This window comes from Alligator mississippiensis, chromosome 2 (genome assembly GCF_030867095.1).
Source record: "Alligator mississippiensis isolate rAllMis1 chromosome 2, rAllMis1, whole genome shotgun sequence".
In the NCBI taxonomy this organism is placed as follows: domain Eukaryota; kingdom Metazoa; phylum Chordata; order Crocodylia; family Alligatoridae; genus Alligator; species Alligator mississippiensis.
Window position 1 is genome coordinate 127,750,107 of NC_081825.1, and position 18,190 is coordinate 127,768,296.

Here is an 18,190-nt window from a genome sequence, read left to right on the forward strand (position 1 = left end):
GGTTACAATGGTTACAACTTAAACCAAGCTCAATTTTATTATTATTCTGTTTCTGCCTTTCCCCTTTCATTGCTATCAAACTCAGTCAACAAGTAATTTTCCTGTTTTGAGGGGCAGGGCTGGCCTGCCCTTTTTTTTTTTTTTTTTTGGTGGGGTGGAGGGTAATCTATAATGTGAGTGTATATGGTATTATACATACTTAAATTACCTCTGGTTCTCAGGACACTGAAGAGATGCAAGGGTTACTTCAAGAGCTGCAAAATCTGATTACCTTTAAACTAATCAAAGAAAGGGAGATGGTAGTAAGTGGTTGATATACATTTATGAAGAAACTTTATTAGCCATAACAGGAAGATATGTACTGTATCCTAAAGGCATGCTAGTGTGAAAGTCCTGTCAGTACCAAGAAAAGGTGGTGCCTGAAGAAGTGACACAGGCTGTGCCAGGCAAACTGCAAAGAGCAAGTGGCTTATACATTTAAAAGGCTTTGTAACTTCAGTGCATTCTCTGGCAAATGGTATCTAGCAAGGCAGCCTCCTGCCTGCTACTGCAGCTGTCAAGGAAGCAATATGCTCCTATGTAACCTTAACAAAAGAAGTGAAAAAGGAGAAGGATGAGGGAGAATGTCTTCTACACACTCAAGTTACAAGCAAGAGTTTTGAAAGTTAGTATTAGTGTAAGTGAATTAATCTGCAGAAGTAACATCTGGTCATGACCTGAAAGTAAAGATGGACCTATGTAAGCAGTAGAAGTATATTGATGCTGTTATACAAGTTGGAATTGTTGATGAAACTGGTAGGTGAAACATTCCTACATGTAGGCTGGAATACAATGGAGTCTTTTGACTTGAATTCCTCTTCTCCAGAAACCCCATTAAACGGCTGCCATCTAGCATGCATTATTTCCATTGAAAATAATCTATTTTTTCATGTTCCCCAATTTATTATAATACCATCGATGCTACTGTACAAATTCCCAAACATTTGCTCTGTGTGCTGTGGCAGTTTCCCATTAAGGAGAATCCTGGCTTTTGGTCAAATCATGTTTTCTTTATCTGTTCATAAATCAAACCATAACAAACAGAGAGGCATATGAGCAATAGGCACAATGCCACAGATTTAGATAGGCTACCAAGCAAAAGAATGCTGATATAATCATATCTGTAGCCCACAATGGAGTCAGGACACCAGTGTTTGTTTGAAAAAAAACCAGAAAAAGTCTTTTGAGTCTGTTTTTCTGAAAGTATGACTCCAGAGCTTACTAACAATCATGGTTTTCAACAGTTTGTGTTCTGACATACATTTTAGGTGCAATTATTCATTATATTTTAGAAGAGCAAGGTACTTAAGTTTAAAACATAGCGAAGTGATTATTATAAGTAAATATATGTTAACATTACGAGCATAATGCTTTAATATATTTATTTGCACCTCTTAGTCCAAATTTGCTACTGCATCAAGAACATTGATAATGCTAGTCATTCCTTGTATTATAGCCGTAGTCTGTTCCACTGTAGTGGCATCATAGTTGTAGTCACTTCCACCTTCCTCTCATTTTTTTTTTCCTTGTACATTTACCACATTTTAATGTGAACCATAGTTTTATGCACCAGGGATTGATATACAGCTATTTTAAAATGTGCTACCATTTTGCTTTGTTAGTTGATATTTTAGTACGCTATGATACTTATATAGCTCATGATCCATTGGCAAATGGAATATTTTATTATTTGTCTATTTAAAATTCCATTTTACTGGAGGAAGCTGTATATTGCTATAAGCAGGAAAATGGGTGGATATCAAATCCCAATGGCTGAGGAAAAAAAGATTCAAGCCACTTGCAGTAGGGAAAGCTGCAAGTTACCTTCTGATTCTAGGGAGAGAAGATGCCAGGTCCTGGAACACGGTATCGAATAGGAAAGCAGAGAAGAATGCCAGAACCAGGTACCACTGAAATACCACCCATACCCACATAGATATAGCCAGACCAGTGCCATACACTGTAGCTGTGTCATTGTAATTGTAGGTTGGTTGAGGATTAGAAGGAGGATTGCTAAAGTTCAAAAGCAACCTAGCTGTTTCAGTATACTGATTAGAAATTCTACAGACAGGTGGGAGTAGGTGATGTGTTGTTAGTCTCCTCTAAATCCATCTTCATACAAAATAGCCATTGAGTTTAGATCAAGTATGAGAAGTTTTCACCCCCAAAATATTTTTTCAGAAGGGTTCTGGGAGGAGGGGCAGAGTACTCACCAGAGCATAGTACTGACCAATTACACTTCTGCCAGAGATTAAAAGAATCTCCTCATGGTACCTAAATGAGCCAGCCACGCTAATTTGTTTCTGGAAACTCCTAATTCCAGAGGAACCTAAAGGGAAAATTCAACAGCAACTAAAAATACGTTCACTACTTCCAGGGTAATTGCTCTAAGTATTTCTCATTTGATGATGTTTCCAATCTGAACACTGTTGAGATCTCACCTACTGTTTTGGATCCAGACAAGTTTGACTACCATTCTTGTCAAAACAGCAGACTTTATATACTGTCTTCATGGATGGAGATTTACTAGTTTCAAACAGATTCTAGATTCAATGGGAAGTCTGCAGGCTGTGGTTTATACCATGTGTATCACAAATGGCTGAAGTCAACAAAGACATTTAAAGTGTATTATTCCTGGGGATTGAAGCCTCCTTTGGAAATGCAAGGCATTAGAGATCCTTAAATGAACAGTGAGTAAATGCTTGCTATGAGAATGCCTTCTGATATTTAAGAGCTTGCCAGTTAACACCGTGCACTAATGTCTGTGTCACTGGGCATATCGGAAACAGAGGAGCTCAGATCCCAGCTAAGCATACTAGTGAGGGAGGGAGGGGTGGTTAGAAGGTGCTTGGCACCAGACAGCAGGGTGAAACAGTCCTGTTTTATATACCTGTCTCAGGCATCCTGCTGAAAAAGTTGTCAATTGATTGAACCAACAGGATGCCCAGAGCAGGTTTTTTAAATGGGGCTGACCCAAAAAAATGGGACCTGGTTACTCAAGTTAGGAGAGGCTATCTACTATAATGAGCACTGGTGAAACATTCTCTAGCCACATTCCTAATTCACCCCTAACCTGTACAAGTAAACCTCCCAATCAGCTGTTTATGTAATGCAGTGGTTCTGCAGTGGGAATTTGTGTCAAAACCTTATCTCAGGGAACCTTGAAAAGGTTGTGGCAAGATCATTCCAGCTTGTTCTGGACTTCAGTGATTTCTTATCAGTTAAATTATAGGGCTGAGTATTCTAAAGTAATTCCAATAGTATCTTTAGTTATTGATCTCCTCTTGGCAATGGACAAAGCTCTCATGTCCTTGCAGATTGTTTTAGGTCTGTTGAGCAGCCTGTTGAAACTTTTTATCATAAATCCTGCAAAAGCAGTCAGGATGGATGGCCCTATTCTTCAGTAGATCTGTTCTTTTTTTCTCAAAGGTGTTAGAAATTATTGTCAATCACCTCCAGGGTCCTATTCTGCAGGGTCTGTTACATCATCTGTTTTCTTCAGCACATAAGATTACCATACTAGATGCCAAGGCATTTTATGTCACAGTGCCATCATATGATGATAATACTTAAATCTACATCTTTTATCCAGATCCAGATTATGTAGTTGCTTTGTATTCCTGGTCAGTTTTCTTCTGATTTGTTTATACATTTCTTCTCTAATGTTCAGGTGTGCATTCAGTTTGGGTTCCCAAGGACAGCAAAACAATACAGTGGTTTTGACTGAGTTAAAATACAAATATTTGCCAGATACATTCAGCCTAACTAAGCTGTATGGATACGTGTGAATATGCTTCTTGCTGTCCTGCTTATAAAGGTCACTTTTTAAGAAAACCTTGATTATTCTTTGCTTCTGAGTTAGGAGTGTTAAACCACTTGAAATGTGAAAGCCTTTGCTACAACTCCATTCCACAGTCTGCTGGGACTCTGAAGTCATTTTTGAATTGGCATCTCTTCACATTGCAGGGGAGTTAAAGATTCTGTTTGTTAAGGCAGATATAAAGTCAAAACCCTGTCTGTTTACTCACATAATACATCCTCCTTGGGCAGCCACAATGGAATCTTTCCATCTCTGACCCACCAGTTGCTTAGGCCAGGGATAGGAAACCTTTTTAGACTGCAGGCTGTAATGACTCACCCCAGGTTGGAGACAAGCAGGTGGGTAGGCACTAGAACCATGCCACTGCTACTGCTTGCCATGGTGGCAAAGGTAGACTACCTGCAAAAGACACCCCATTTCGCCAAATGCTGCCAAAGCCCCATGTCCACAGCCTGAATCCAAAGGTTCTGCAGCCAGATCTGGCCTGCAGGCCATCACTTACCAATTTCTGATTTAGGCAGAAATGCTATTGAATTTAAGAGAACTAAAACCAACAATGCTGTGCAGAAATTTAAAAAGGTTCTATAAAATTATAACTTATAGAATTTAATGGAGATGCATAACATTACTTTGATTTCCAGATACTTCTTAAAGAATGATGTTACAGGGACAATTATATTCCATCAGATGGTTTGTTCTCTATGAAATGCTACAGGAATTTTCTCTAAACATTTTTAAAATTCACTGGTGAATTCAAAAAAGTTAAAAAAGGATCTAGACAAAATCATGCATGATAGATCTGCAAATAGCTGTTGAACAGAACAGTTGGAAACGTTTCCTTTGGCATTTATAAACTAATAATGATAGATGCCAGGGAGGGTAATGAACAAGGCATAGAACATTTTAAGCAGGCTGCTTATAGGCTGTAATCATAGGGTATGACATGTTCCATGTTGGGTAAATACATTTTTCCCATCTAAATTCCCTTTCCATTTTGACAGATGTCACTACATCACCGCTTAAGAGTTGCCATGCTGCAATTGCAGTAGTAGAGAGGACTAAACATTTCCCTTGCAATATGTTGGGGCAAAGGAAACTTTATTAAAGTGACCATATTGGTATGTTATATTTGTAGTGTGCTGCATTCTGCCCTGTTAAATAATTAAACCATCTAGTATAGCTGTTTCTCTATAGTCATAAAATTCATGAAGTGCTTAAAGGATCTTTTTTGGATTAAAGGTTCTTGTATAAACATCAGATATTTCAAATGAAAATAGATTGTTAAGTGAGAATAGCTAGAAAATAATTTGATCACATTACTGTTGAACTGCTTTATCAGGACACATGATTTTTGCAATAACAGAGATTTATTTTTTTTCTTTAGTGTTTTATAAAATTTCTTTCTCCCTGTAGATGTTGCAATTGAATAATCTCTGGTGAAACTCAGGTACAAATCGAATCCTTGCAACTAAGTGAGATATGAGTTAGTAGCCCTCAAGTTCAGCTTTAGTTGCCTTTGTTTAGTAGCTCTAGGTTTTTGTTATAAAGACCAGAGATTTAAAGGGCACCCAATAGTGGAAGAACTGTACTTGGCAGAAAAACAGTGTCTGTGACTTCCATTATCTGCTTTGCTGTTTTACCCCTTCTGGGATGGCTGGCAGAAAACTACTGCAACATCTTGAACATGCCACACCAAGTTCAAGGGACACAAGCTTGTAACCACTGTCAGTTTTTTTAACCTAGTCCTGTTATAAGATTCAAGGTAAATTCTTACTCTGATGTGCAGAAATTGAGCAACACTTGCCATAATTTAGGGAACATTTGTGACTAGCTCTCATCTCATTAGGAATTCTAACAGTGCAGGGATATTGATTGCTTTTGTTGGTGGATTTCCAGAAATGAACCAATGGGCCTGATTCAGTTCTTGGTAAGGCTGACATAATTCCTGGGTAACTTCAGAAAACAGTTGTATGTCCAGCCATTGTAATCTATGGTCACAGCCAAGCAGCCAAATGAAGGTGCGATTGAAACACAAGCAGGCATATCCACACAAACTTTAACCTCACCAACATGAATAACAATCCAATGGACAGACATGATGGAACAAACTGGAGCCCCAGCTGTAGAAGCCCATCAAAGACCCAAGGAATATACTCAAAAGTTGTGCTGAGCCCAAATCAGTCATTTCCAGATATTCACTACCATTTCTGCCTGTGCTAGTTAAGAAAGAACCTTTTGCTTTCTGTGATAATTAAAGCTAATGCAGGTAGACCTGGCCTTACTAGCTACACTCCAACCTTCATTTGGTTTCATTGACAAATGTAAATTGGGATGAAGCTGTGATGTGTATAGCATCAATTCTTAAAAACAAGGTTAAGGCCAAGAGGAAAGTTGGGAGAAATCCAAAGGTGAGACTGTTTTGCCTCTAACAATATCAAAAGCTTTGACAAACCAGCTACTAAAGTAAAGCAGTATTTTAGTACAGTAATGTATTTTCTGAGTTGTTTCCCATTCAAAAGATAATTGTCTCTTATGCTCAGGTTGACAGTTGGAACGTCCCATAATCTCAGAGATGATAAGAGAGAGCATGTTCTTGATTTTTCTCTTTAAGTAGATCCCTCTTCAATTCAGAATTAGGTCCCTTAACTTACACCTCAAATACTCTACAACATGTCTTCAATTTGCTTTAGCATCTGTCTATAAAAGAGAAAAGGCATGATTTAAAAAAAAAAATCCCTAATCACTTCTGCTGTCGTCTTCCCTAAATGCAGATTTTGATTTGTGCCTGAGTTTTCTACATCTGTACTCTGCAAGCATGTCCAGAATAATCCCCTTTTAAATAACAGCATATAACAACAATAACAGATACAAACAACAGGGAGCTATAAGCCATGAGCCAAAACTCCACTGCATGCATGCGCTGCTCTGTCTTATCTCTTCTCTACGTTTTTATGTTGTCTGCTTAGACTACCAACCAGCTGAGGCAAGGACAATTCTGGTTACACATTTAAAATGCTTTCAACAGTAGATGTTTTGCAAATAATAGAGCATAGAGTGCAGGAGTGGAAGTGATCTCCTGGTACATTAAATCCAGTCCCTTGCTGCCATAAGAAGCTATGCCATTTACTCTCTTTCATAAAATGATCAAGCTCCATTTTAATAGTAGTGAGGTTTCCTGCATCTGCTACTCTGATTGGAGGGCTGTTCCAGGACCTAAGTGATGGTTAGAAACCTTCTAATTGCCATCCTAAATATATTCATGGCCGGTTGGTACCAATTTAGATTTGTGCCAACAGGGTTCTGTAGCTTAAATTATGCTTCTCCCACTAATATTCAGCCCCACTAGTGTAGTCAAATAAGCCAAGCTCTTCTAGTCTTCTCTTATAAGATAGGATGTCCTTTCCCCCGATCACCCTAGAACCTTAACTAGACCTGTCCCTGTCTAAATTCATCTTTCTTTTTCATGGGCAACCAGAACTGTATATCATATTCCAGACACAGTCATACTAGTTCTTTGTACAATGGTATTAATACATACCTAACTCTACTAGCACTACCTAAGCTAGGAGCCCAGGGTCATCTTGGGCAGTCTCACAACTCTCTCACATTGTTAGATGCTAACAATACAGCTAGCAGCTAGTACATCCAAAACTTTCCCCTCCTCAGTTGTTTGGAACTGATGAAGCAAAAGTTCTTGTTAGTAGTTTGCAAGTGCATGACTGCACATTTTGTACTGTTTAATTTCATCCCACCTCTATTACTTTAGTCTTCAAGATTATCTGGTTCTATCTGTATCATAGCCTGGTCCTCCTCTGTATTGACAGTTTCACATAATGGTGTCTAAACCTGTATCCAAATTTGCTTAGAGTACTCCCACATGTTTTTCCAAGGTCATTAATGAAACTGTTTAGAATTTGTCACTGTGTACATGATAACACATAGGTTATGGAAGAGCCAGGCCAATTTTGTCTCAATACCATTAACTTACACTGATGTAAATCAGGACTAGTTCCATAAAGCAATGTAATTGCACAGATCCTTTTCAGCAGAATCAGACCTTTCACATCTAACATCTGTCCAATAAATGTTTATCAAAATATGGCTGAAGGCATAATGCCAAAAGTTATAAATTGTATGATGAGTTTAAAAAAAACTACTTAGAAATGCGACAGTCATATTTTTATTAGAAAACCTAGCAATAAGATGAGAAATCCAAGCTAAACTTTCTGTTTACACTTGGTTTCCAAAGTAGTCTCTTTTTGAAAGAACATCATTAAGGAGTGCACTTACCTATTTGAGCAATTTTGTTGCCACTGCTCAAAATATAAATGTCAAAAGATATTTAGGAAAAAAATCAGAATACACCGGCATGTGTTTATAAGATCAGTCTACTCCTAATACATTTCCTTCCTTTACAAATCTTAAATATAGCATGGTGTAGAAGAAACAGTTACAGAATTGTATATTTACATTCCAGGGTTATAGTTGATATTTGTGTATCTATATAAAGCAGTCAAATCTGTGCATTAAAGCTCTTTTTGGTAATTTTGTCATTGATCTGTGAAGCACAAAGATTTTGCTTTGACAGTACCTTGGAAAGAGAAATACTGAGTGACAATGAATAGCATTGACACCCTTTTTTATATGAACAGAACTTGCAATCTTTAAATAATCAGAGAGAAAGCAGATTTGCCTTAGTTACCAACCAGTCTGTTTGCAAAATGAGCACACGGATATGCTGTATGATTTAAATTTTCCCAATATGGTCTTTTATTCATAACAGCAGTTGTCTTTTTTTCCCCTGAGGAATGCTAAGAAAAGTACTTTAAAAGTCTTTCATTTCATCGAGAACATTTAAAAAAAATGATATTTTCAAATGAATTAAATGGTGCTGAAACTTGCCAAAGAGACAGCATTTGAACTCTGACATAGTCTGTTTACTCACAGAATGCATACGCCTTGGGCAGCCACAGTGGAATCTTTCCATCTCTGACCTGCCAGTTGCTTAAGCCAGGGATAGGCAACCTTTTTAGACTGCAGGCTGTAACAACTCACCCCAGGTTGGAGACAGGCATGTGGGTGGGCATTAGAACTGTGCCATTGCTACTGCTTGCCATGGTGGCAAAGGTAGACTACCTGCAGAAGACAACCCATTTCGCCAAATGCTGCCAAAGCCCCATGTCCACAGCCTGAATCCAAAGGTTCTGCAGTCACATCTGGCCCACGGGCCATCGCTTACCAATCTCTGATTTAGGCAGAAATGCTATTGAATTTAATAGGACTAAAACCAACAATGCTGTGCAAAAATTTTAAAAAGGTTCTATAAAATTACTTTATACCTTATAAAATTTAATGGAGATGGGTAACATGACTAATTTCTAGATCCTTCTGAAAGAATGATGCTAGAGGGATAATTTTCAATTGTTTGTTCTATATGAAATGCTACAGGAATTTTTTCAAATAATTTTTAAAATTCACTGGTGAATTCAGAAAAGTTCAAAAAGGGACTAGGACAAAATCAAGAATGATAGATCTGTTAATAGCTGTTGAACAGAATAGTTGGAAACGTTTCCTTTGGCATCTCTAACCTAATAATGATAGATGCCAGGGAGGGTAATGAACAGGACATAGATCACTTGAGATATATCCAGGTCAGCGTCTCCTTTTAAAGCATGCACCCCTGCTACTGTTGGAGATAGACTACTGGGCTACATGGACCATTGGTCTGATCCAGTATGACACCTGTTATGTGCTTGTTATGTTCTTGTATATAATTAAAACAAGTACTCTACACTCATGACTATAACTATTACATTATGATAATAAAAAGCAATGTTTTAAGGATTAAACAGAGTCATTTCAATTGAGATATTTTGGACTATTCCATCTTATATCCTGTACTGTTTGGAATTATTCACAAAGAGGTGCTATTAGAACCCCACTACTATGAAATAGCATAGTTGGAGTCATAATGTAGACTTGATAGTCCAGGGAAGTCAAGGAGTTTTTTGGGGATATTTTTTACTGGATCAACTATACCATTGGGAGAAAATTTAGACAAGCTTTCAGACACAAATGGTATGTCTACACATTGCCATACGGCGACATTGCTATGGCAAAGGAAGTACTAAAGCGCAGTGCAGTAAGGGTGGTTACTGCATTGTGCACGCAATGCACAGTTCAGCGTTGCTGCTACATCACCATAGGGGCACACTATACCCAGGGAGTACACTGCTACAGCACCATAGCTGGCAATCAGGTGTAGACACACGAGATCACTGTCATTATAGTGCACCATGTTGAGATGTAGCACATCACTATGTCACCATAGGGTGATATGTAGACGCACCCAAAGTACCCTTCCTCAAGTCTGAGAAAGAAGCAGATACAGCTTGAGCTAAACAACAGTGAACTCTGTGAGAAGTAATTCTGGTGCATAGTCTTTCACCCACAGAGTTCTTGTTTTGAAATTACTCCTCATAACATGTTTTTGCTCCTACTTTACAGCCATCTTCCATTTCTTTAAGTGGCTGTTTTTCATTTACATATGGAGTTATACACAAGCAATTGTTCTATCTATTAGTTAACTCAAGCAGTGTTTGCAAAGGCCTGTGTCAGAACATTTTAACCTCCACGGTCACTCAATTGCTGACCTCAAGATTGCTGTTCTTAGGCAGCAAAATTTGAAAACCCAGTCTGAATGGGGAACTGCAGAACAAGAAATCATCCACAGACTGGATTGCATGAAGTATGATTCAGAGAGATGGTTAGCTGTGTTAGTCAGAAGGCAGGGTAGATATGCACCATCAGACTAACCATGCACCATAGACTAACTAAATAAGTATGGTTTTAACAGGAACAACAAATTCTTATACCATTACCTGGATTAGCTTTGTGATCCCTTTGTTTCCTATGGATTCATTGCTTGTTTCTCCCAGCACTGTCCCTCTCCTTCTCCCTCCCCACTTCCTCTCTCTCCTCTTTCCCCACCTTTTATATTCAAATCGCTCACTCTGTTTTATACATGGCTCTATGCCGGGGCGGGCAACCCCCAACATGTATGCCACAGGCTTGTGCTTAAAACACGGGGTGGAGAGTGGGGAAGGAGCTGGGGCTGCATTGCCCCAATAACGATGAGGCCCCTCATAGCGCCCCCGCTGTCCATCCAGAGGCACCTGTGAACCTCCTACCACCTGTCACAGCTGGCCCGGGCTCTGGGCAGGCCTCTGCTGCCCAACACAGAGCCCGGGCTTCTCACAGCAGGCAGTGGGGAGGCTGCAAGCAGCTGCACCAGGGTCTGTGGAGCCCCAGCCCAGCTTGTTGCCAGCAGTGGGTACATGCATGCTTCAAGGTGGACAGCTGGGAAGAGGCCCGGGCTTTGCTGCCACAACAAGGATTGGGCTTCCCTACCATCCAACCCTGGGATGCCAACATCTTCCAAGTAGAGGTTGTGGGTGGGTTTGACACTCTGCCCAAAAATGTCGCTAACCCCTGCTCTATGCTGTCCTTTCATGGCATCGGATGAAGTGAACGTGAGTTCACAAAAACTTGTGCTCTGTTCATATCCTATTTAGTTGGTCTGTAAGGTGCCTATCTACCCTGCCTTCTATCTGCCTCTTTTCCCAAACCTGAGGAAGAGCATATTGTGCCCAAAAGCCTAATATTTCCTAATGACACAATGGTCCAGTTCTCTCAATATTGTACAAACTACGTGCGTAGGGTGGGAAGGTTTTCTTATTCCTTACCTTTCTCTTTACCTTTGTCTTCTTTACTTTAATTTTTTTGTTTGTTTGTCTGTTTTTATGTTTTGTTTTCCTCCCCTAGGCCAGGTGATTCGATCTCTCCCTGCCACTTCTTGATGCCTGAATTGGCTTTCCTGGAGGCAACACTTCCTGTCTGTGACTGACAAGAAGGACTGTTTCTGGTGGGATGGATTTTCTCCATCTATCTTTGTTTCCCCTCAGTCTCTTCCTCCCCCTTTCTCAGTCTGTAGTCCTTGCCTCTTTTTTCTGTTTTGTATTTTGTCTATTTCCTCAGCCTTAGGGCTAGATCCAGTAAAGGACTTGGACTCCTAAAAGTTGGGTGCTACAGTGCTTTAACGAATAGCAATCCTCAAAATTCAGAGAACTATTAGGGAAATAATGAGGGCAACATTGCAGAAACCCTCTTCAGAAGGTAGGCACCGGACTCAGGGCTGCAAATAGATGTCTGTCTACTCAGAATCCATAGTCTGGAAACCAACCTCTCCTGAGAGCTGGCTCCCACGCCCATTGTTTGAAAAATGGAGCAGGGCTCATACTTTCTTGTAAAATGTGGCTAAGACAGAAAGAGGAGGAGGCACTGCCTTTTAATATAATAGCCTAATAGTTAGGGCACTTCCAGAGCATAGGGGAGATCTAGGTTGAGGGGCCTTATCAGCCGGTAGAGATTCAAACCCGTCTTTCTCTATAAACAATGGTTGGTGTGATTTCCTCAGGGATGAGAGAGGTGGGTTACATGTGGGTCTAACCTTTAGTGTTTTATGTGTAAGGTGACCACCTCACTATCCTCCTATCACATTGAAAACAGTGATTTTTAAGGGGCTTGATCCTGTTGGTGTGCATTATTAAGTATGTTCTAAGCCCATCTGGCAAACTGGGCACCCACAGGAGACTTAAGTAGAGGAATACCTTGTTTCTAGATCCAGATTGGGCTTTGGTGAGCAACAGGCACCAACCTACTCAGACAAAGGCGGTTCTGGGCACATTCATAACTGTAGGCACCTGGGGAACTTTCAAGTTGAATGGAAGCACCTAAACTACCTAGGAGCTCCCTAAGCTGAGGAAGAAGATGAAGCATCACAATTTTGGATGAGCTCCTTAAAACAGCACTTAGACAGATTTGAGGCACCTCAGTTCTGTATTGGATCTAGTCCTTAGTGCATCATTTATCTTTCCCTTCCTACTGCACCTCACCTACATTTATATTTATGCTTTATTTATCCTTTCTTGCCACATTTTCTCATCTTTATTCCTTCTCCTTCCTGTTAGCTTCTTCATCCTTCCTCCTCCTTTGTTTCCTGGCACCCATCACCCTCCCCTACAACCTCCATCCATCCATATCATGTTTTTCCCTTCCCACACTGTGTTTTTCCCTTCCTACCAACTCTCCTCTTGATTCCCAGGTGATCTCCCCCCACATTTTCAGCCTGCATATTATCTTCCTCCTTCTAGCAACTCCTAAGCTGAGTATGTCTCTCTGCGGGGTCTCTAAGAGATTCCTTTAGTCTTTCAGACTGAAAGGCAGCAGGAAGCTTTTAGAGGCACAGCAGAGAATTGTACTCAACATTAATAGTATTCAATCCCTAATGTAAAAAAATCAGTAGTGTAACTAGGGCAGGGTGACTGTGGTAACCACCCCAGACAGGACTCAGAGGGGAGGTGGGCAGGTACAGAAAAAATAGCTGTTGCTGCAGTCACATAATAGGGCTGTGCGAAATTTCGCCACCAGTTTTGTTTCAACACTGTTTCAACCTGTTTTGAGGTCAAAACAGCAAAATAGAAACAAAACAGATATGGTCAAAACAGCCTCAAAACAAAACAAGGCAAGTTGAAACGTTTTGCCGTTTTGACGCTGTTTCGACATTTCGCCCATAGGCTATAATGAGGAAGGACAAAGCAGCCTGTAACTTTGTCATTGCTGTCCAGATTTTGATGAAACTTGCAGGAATGGTAGCCGCTTCTGAGGGCATGATGAATGCCAAGTTTCAAGATCGGTGCAGGGGGTTCGGAGAAACTTCACCCCAAAATCTCGAGAGCAAAACTCATGTCACATGTATGTGTTAACCCACAGCGGGGTCAATCTGCAGGGATGGTAGCCCCTGCTGAGGTAACAAAGTCTGCCATGTTTCAAGGAGATAGAAACTGCACCCAAAAATCCTGAAAGCAAAACTCATGTCACGTGTATGTGTTAAGACACAGTGGGGTCAAAACTGAAGGCTTGCTAGCCCCTGGTGAGTTCACAAAGCCTGCTAAGTTTCAAGATCGGTGCAGGGGCTTGGGGGGAACTGCACCTCAAGCTGTAGACAAGCAAAACTCGTGACATGGATGACACTGTGTGTGTTAAGGAGCAGCAGGGTGACAGCTGCAGAGATGGTAGCCCCTGCTACTGCCACGAAGCCTGCCAGCTGTCGAGGAGATCAGTGCAAGGGTTCTAGCTGCTGACAGGCAAAACTCGTGACATGGGTGCTTGTGCAACTGTGTCTGTCTTGGGGCATGGGGGTGGGGAAACTACTGCAGGTGTGGCTGCTAGGCCCTGCTGTGGCCACTAAGCATGCCAGCTGTCAAGGAGATCAGTGCAAGGCTTTTGGGTTCTGGGGCCCTGCACCCCTAGCTGCTGACAGACAAAATCATGACATAGATGATCCTGTGTGTGTTAAGTCGCAGTGGGCTGAAAACTGCAGGGGTGGTGGCCCCTGCTGAGGCCACAAAGCCTGCCAGGTGTCAAGGAGATAGGTGCAGGGGGAGTCTGGCTTCTGGCGCCCTGCACCCCTGGCTGCTGACAGGCAAAACTTGTGACATGGGTGCTTGTGCATTGACTGTGTCTGTCTAGGGGCAGCTGATTGTCTGTATTGATTCCTTCCTCTCCTTAGTCTCTGGTTTTGTAGGTGTTAATCCATGCTCGTTAAGTCATGATGTAGTAGCTAGGTACTGTGTATTGAGCTGGTCCCTGAGTGAATCATGATTATTTGGTAAATGGTAACAGAGTAGCTTAGCAGCCATGCCTGCAGTAGGTCCCCCCCACCCCGTCCCTCCTCCCTCCTTCCCCCCGGTGCCCAAAGACAGACACAGTCAGTTGCACAAGCACCCATGTCACGACTTTTACCTGTCAACAGCTAGGGGTGCAGGACCACAGAACCCCTGCACTTATCTTCTTGACAGCTGGCAGGCTTCGCAGCCACAGCAGGGGCTACAATCCCTGCACTTTTCAGCCCATTGCGCCTTAACCCCTGCAGTTTTCACCCCGTTATGGCTTAACACATACATGTGACATGAGTTTTGCTTTCAAAATTTTGGGGTAGAGTTTCTCCGAACCCCCTACATCTATTACCTTGAAACATGGCAGGCTTTGTTGCCTCAGCAGGAGCTACCACGCCTGCAGGTTTGACCCCACTGTGTCTTAACACATACACGTGACGTGAGTTTTTCTCTCACAATTTTGGGGCGCAGTTTCTCTGAACCACCTGCACCAATCTTCTTGAAACTTGGCACACCTCATGTCCTCAGAAGGGACTACCATTCCTGAAAGTTTCATCAAAATCTGGCTAGCAATGACAAAGTTATAGCCTGTTTTGACATTCCTCATTATATCCTTTGGTCAAAACATCGAAACAGGGTCGAAATAGCAAAACGTTTCAAAAAAACGAACCAGAACAGCCGTTTCGACTTGAAACAAAAGTCAAAATGAAACACTGTTCTGTCAAAATGTCAAAATGAAACACTTCCATTTCGTGCAGCCCTAGTAATCATACTAGAAGCACGGTGGCAGCCAGAAGTCACCACTGCTACATGGGTTGCAGCTGTCCCAGGCACATAGGTATATTGTTAAAAATATAGGGAGTTGGGAGACCGCTATGAGAAGCAGGAACTCCTGAAAAATATAGTAGCCTTGTCTTAAAGTTTTCTGTGTTACTTAAGAGAATAGAATTGAAGACAAGCATATGAATATGCTAATATTGAAGTTATTGGATGAGAGACTTTAATACTGAAGAACTTTTTTTGATCTTTTGACCTGTAGATGTTATCTTATTATTCTGCTTAGATTATTATCAAGAATTATAATAACTTGTTATATTGTCCTAGAATTCCTCCAAAATTCTGTCTTCAAAATGTCTGTGTTACTAGCATCCTGTTGGCTACAACTACTACAGTGAAAACTGAATACCACTGGGTTACCACCAGTGCTTTATGCCTGTTTATTAGTCACTGAATATAGACTACCAACATTTTTCACTAACCACTTCAGTGGAAAATGACTGTTGGTTATCACCTTTCTAGCCTGGGTTCGAACCAATAATTTGAAGTGAAAGCCACCACAACCCATTACCTAAATCACTTGTACTACTCAGTCCTTTTAAAAATAACCCTGTCATAAGGAAAAAGAGAAGGAATTCTAACAACTACTGATAGAAAAATTGAAAATGTTTCCAAGAGAGAGAGACACAAACACTATATCCTACTTCATTATATATAGCACTATACTTACCTCTGACATAAGGTCAAATAATGGCATCCCCTCCTCAGTGAAAACTATTTAAAACTCCCTTGTGCATAGTACAAGTTATTGCCAGTGCCAACAGAAAATCTTCTACAGATACCATACCATTTATGATCCTTTTAAAATTAAAAAATTAAAGAGCTCATTAAAAAGCAGGTGAAATGACCTAAAATACAGTGGTACCAATTAATGCAATATAATTACTGACCTACTTAGACAGACTGAATGCAAATTAATAATTTCATTAATAAGTGCCAACATGAAATGTCACGTTGAATAAATAGGTTATCTCGCCTACAAAAGAGTGATAATTATGTTTCTTCCCTGACTGAGAAAGTTAGGAGTATGCAAGTGAATTTGAAATATTTCGTCTTCCTTAAGAAAAAAAAAGATGAGGGCCTCAATTTCCAAAACATGTAGGAGTTAGAGAGGCAGACAGGTATTTTCACAAGCATCTAAGTGTCTAAATCCCCTTGAAATTAAAATTTGCCATAAGTCTGCAAGCAGCATTGCCACCACAATCATTCATTTTCAACGTATCGATCAAGGGTGGACAGCTGCATGATTGTCATGGATTCCCTAAGATCCCAAGGCAAATTGAGGTGAAGCAGGACTGTCTGGGGATTGCAATTCTCCATGTGTTAACAAATTGTACTTTCATTCCAATTGATGATGTTTTGTTACATGTTGTTGTTATATTTATGTCAAGGTGTGCACACTACTTTTAAAAGAAATACAAAAAACATGTACTGCCCCTCCCCCCCCCGTGTTTACACCTTAATGTAATAGATTTATTATTTTAATTTATTTGGGGTGATACTACCTTTAGATGTCATATACAGATAAAAACTATCACTGGTACAGGCTTGGTCTGCTCAAAAAAATTGCTGACATGGTTTTGTTATGAAAACTGATTTGGACACAACTACACTGACAGAAAACCTTCTGGCAGCATATGCTGGTTCTAGGGGACTCTGCCAAGATAGGTATAGCACCAGAGGCTCTGTAGTACAGCCCTGAGGCTGGACTGGCTGCTTTGTGGTACTATAGGAAAGAACAAGCTGCTACAACTGAGCTTGCATAGTCCATAATTCATAGTCTATAATTCCTCAGTGAATTAGAAATGTGAGGTTCAAATTCTAACTGATTGAAGCAAGCAAGTTAAGAAAGTACAGGTTGGATGACTGGACTATAAGGTGGATAGAAAACTGGCTGGATCTTCAGGCTCAACAGGTAGTAATCAATGGCTTGATGTCTAGCTGGCAGCCAGTATCAAGTGGAGTGCCCCAGAGGTTAGTCCCGGGGTTGTTTTTTTTCCAATATCTTCTTCAGTGACCTGGAAGATGGGATGGACTGCACCCTCAGCAAGGCTGCAGATGACACCAAGATGGGTGAAGTAGTAGATAGGCTAGAGAGTAGGTCTAGGATTTAGAGAGACAGAGAAAAATTGGAGGATTGGACCGTAAGAAATGTAATGAGGTTCAATCAGGACAAGTGCAATGTCCTGCGCTTAAAATGGAACAATCCCATGCACCGGTACAGGCTCTGCAGCAAAGGACCTGGGGCTTACAGTGGACGGTAAGCTGAATATGAGCCAACAGTGTGTCCTTGTTGTGAAGAAAGCTATCAGCATACTGGGCTGCATTACTAGGAGTGTTGCCAGCAGATTGAGGAAAGTAACTCTTCCCTTCTGTTTGGTGCTGATGAGGCCACATCTGAACTACTGTGTCCAGTTTTGGGCCTCCATTACAGAAGAGATGTGGACAAATTGGAGAGAGTCTAGCAGAGGACAGTGACAGTGGTGAGGGGGCTGAGGAACATGACTTCTGAGGCACTAGACTGTTCTCAGTGGTGGAAGATGACAAAACAAGGAGCAATGGTCTCAAGATGCAGCAAGGGAAGTTTAAGTTAAATATTAGAAACAAACTTTCTCACTAGGAGGCAGCATTCCCTCTAAGCTGCGCGGCCACGCAGGCACGCTCATGCTGCGCTGCCAGGCATGCCTGCGTGGCTGCACACGCCACACAGCTTAGAGGGAACGCTGCTAGGAGGATAGTAAAGCACTAGAACAGGTTA

The 18,190-nt window shown here is 41.0% G+C and overlaps 1 protein-coding gene across 3 annotated transcripts in view; it reads left to right on the forward strand.

Moving 5' to 3' along the window:
- Window positions 1-18,190, forward strand: part of ELOVL6 (ELOVL fatty acid elongase 6) — a 134,082-nt gene that overhangs the window by 58,191 nt on the left and 57,701 nt on the right. Inside the window, exon 1 of one of the 3 annotated variants that reach the window (XM_014598206.3) lies at window positions 11,717-11,783. The exons of the other annotated variants lie outside the window; for them this stretch is intronic. The gene's annotated coding sequence lies outside the window, so the exon portion shown is untranslated. Of the gene's footprint in view, window positions 1-11,716; window positions 11,784-18,190 lie in introns of those variants that run through there. 3 annotated transcript variants of the gene reach the window in all.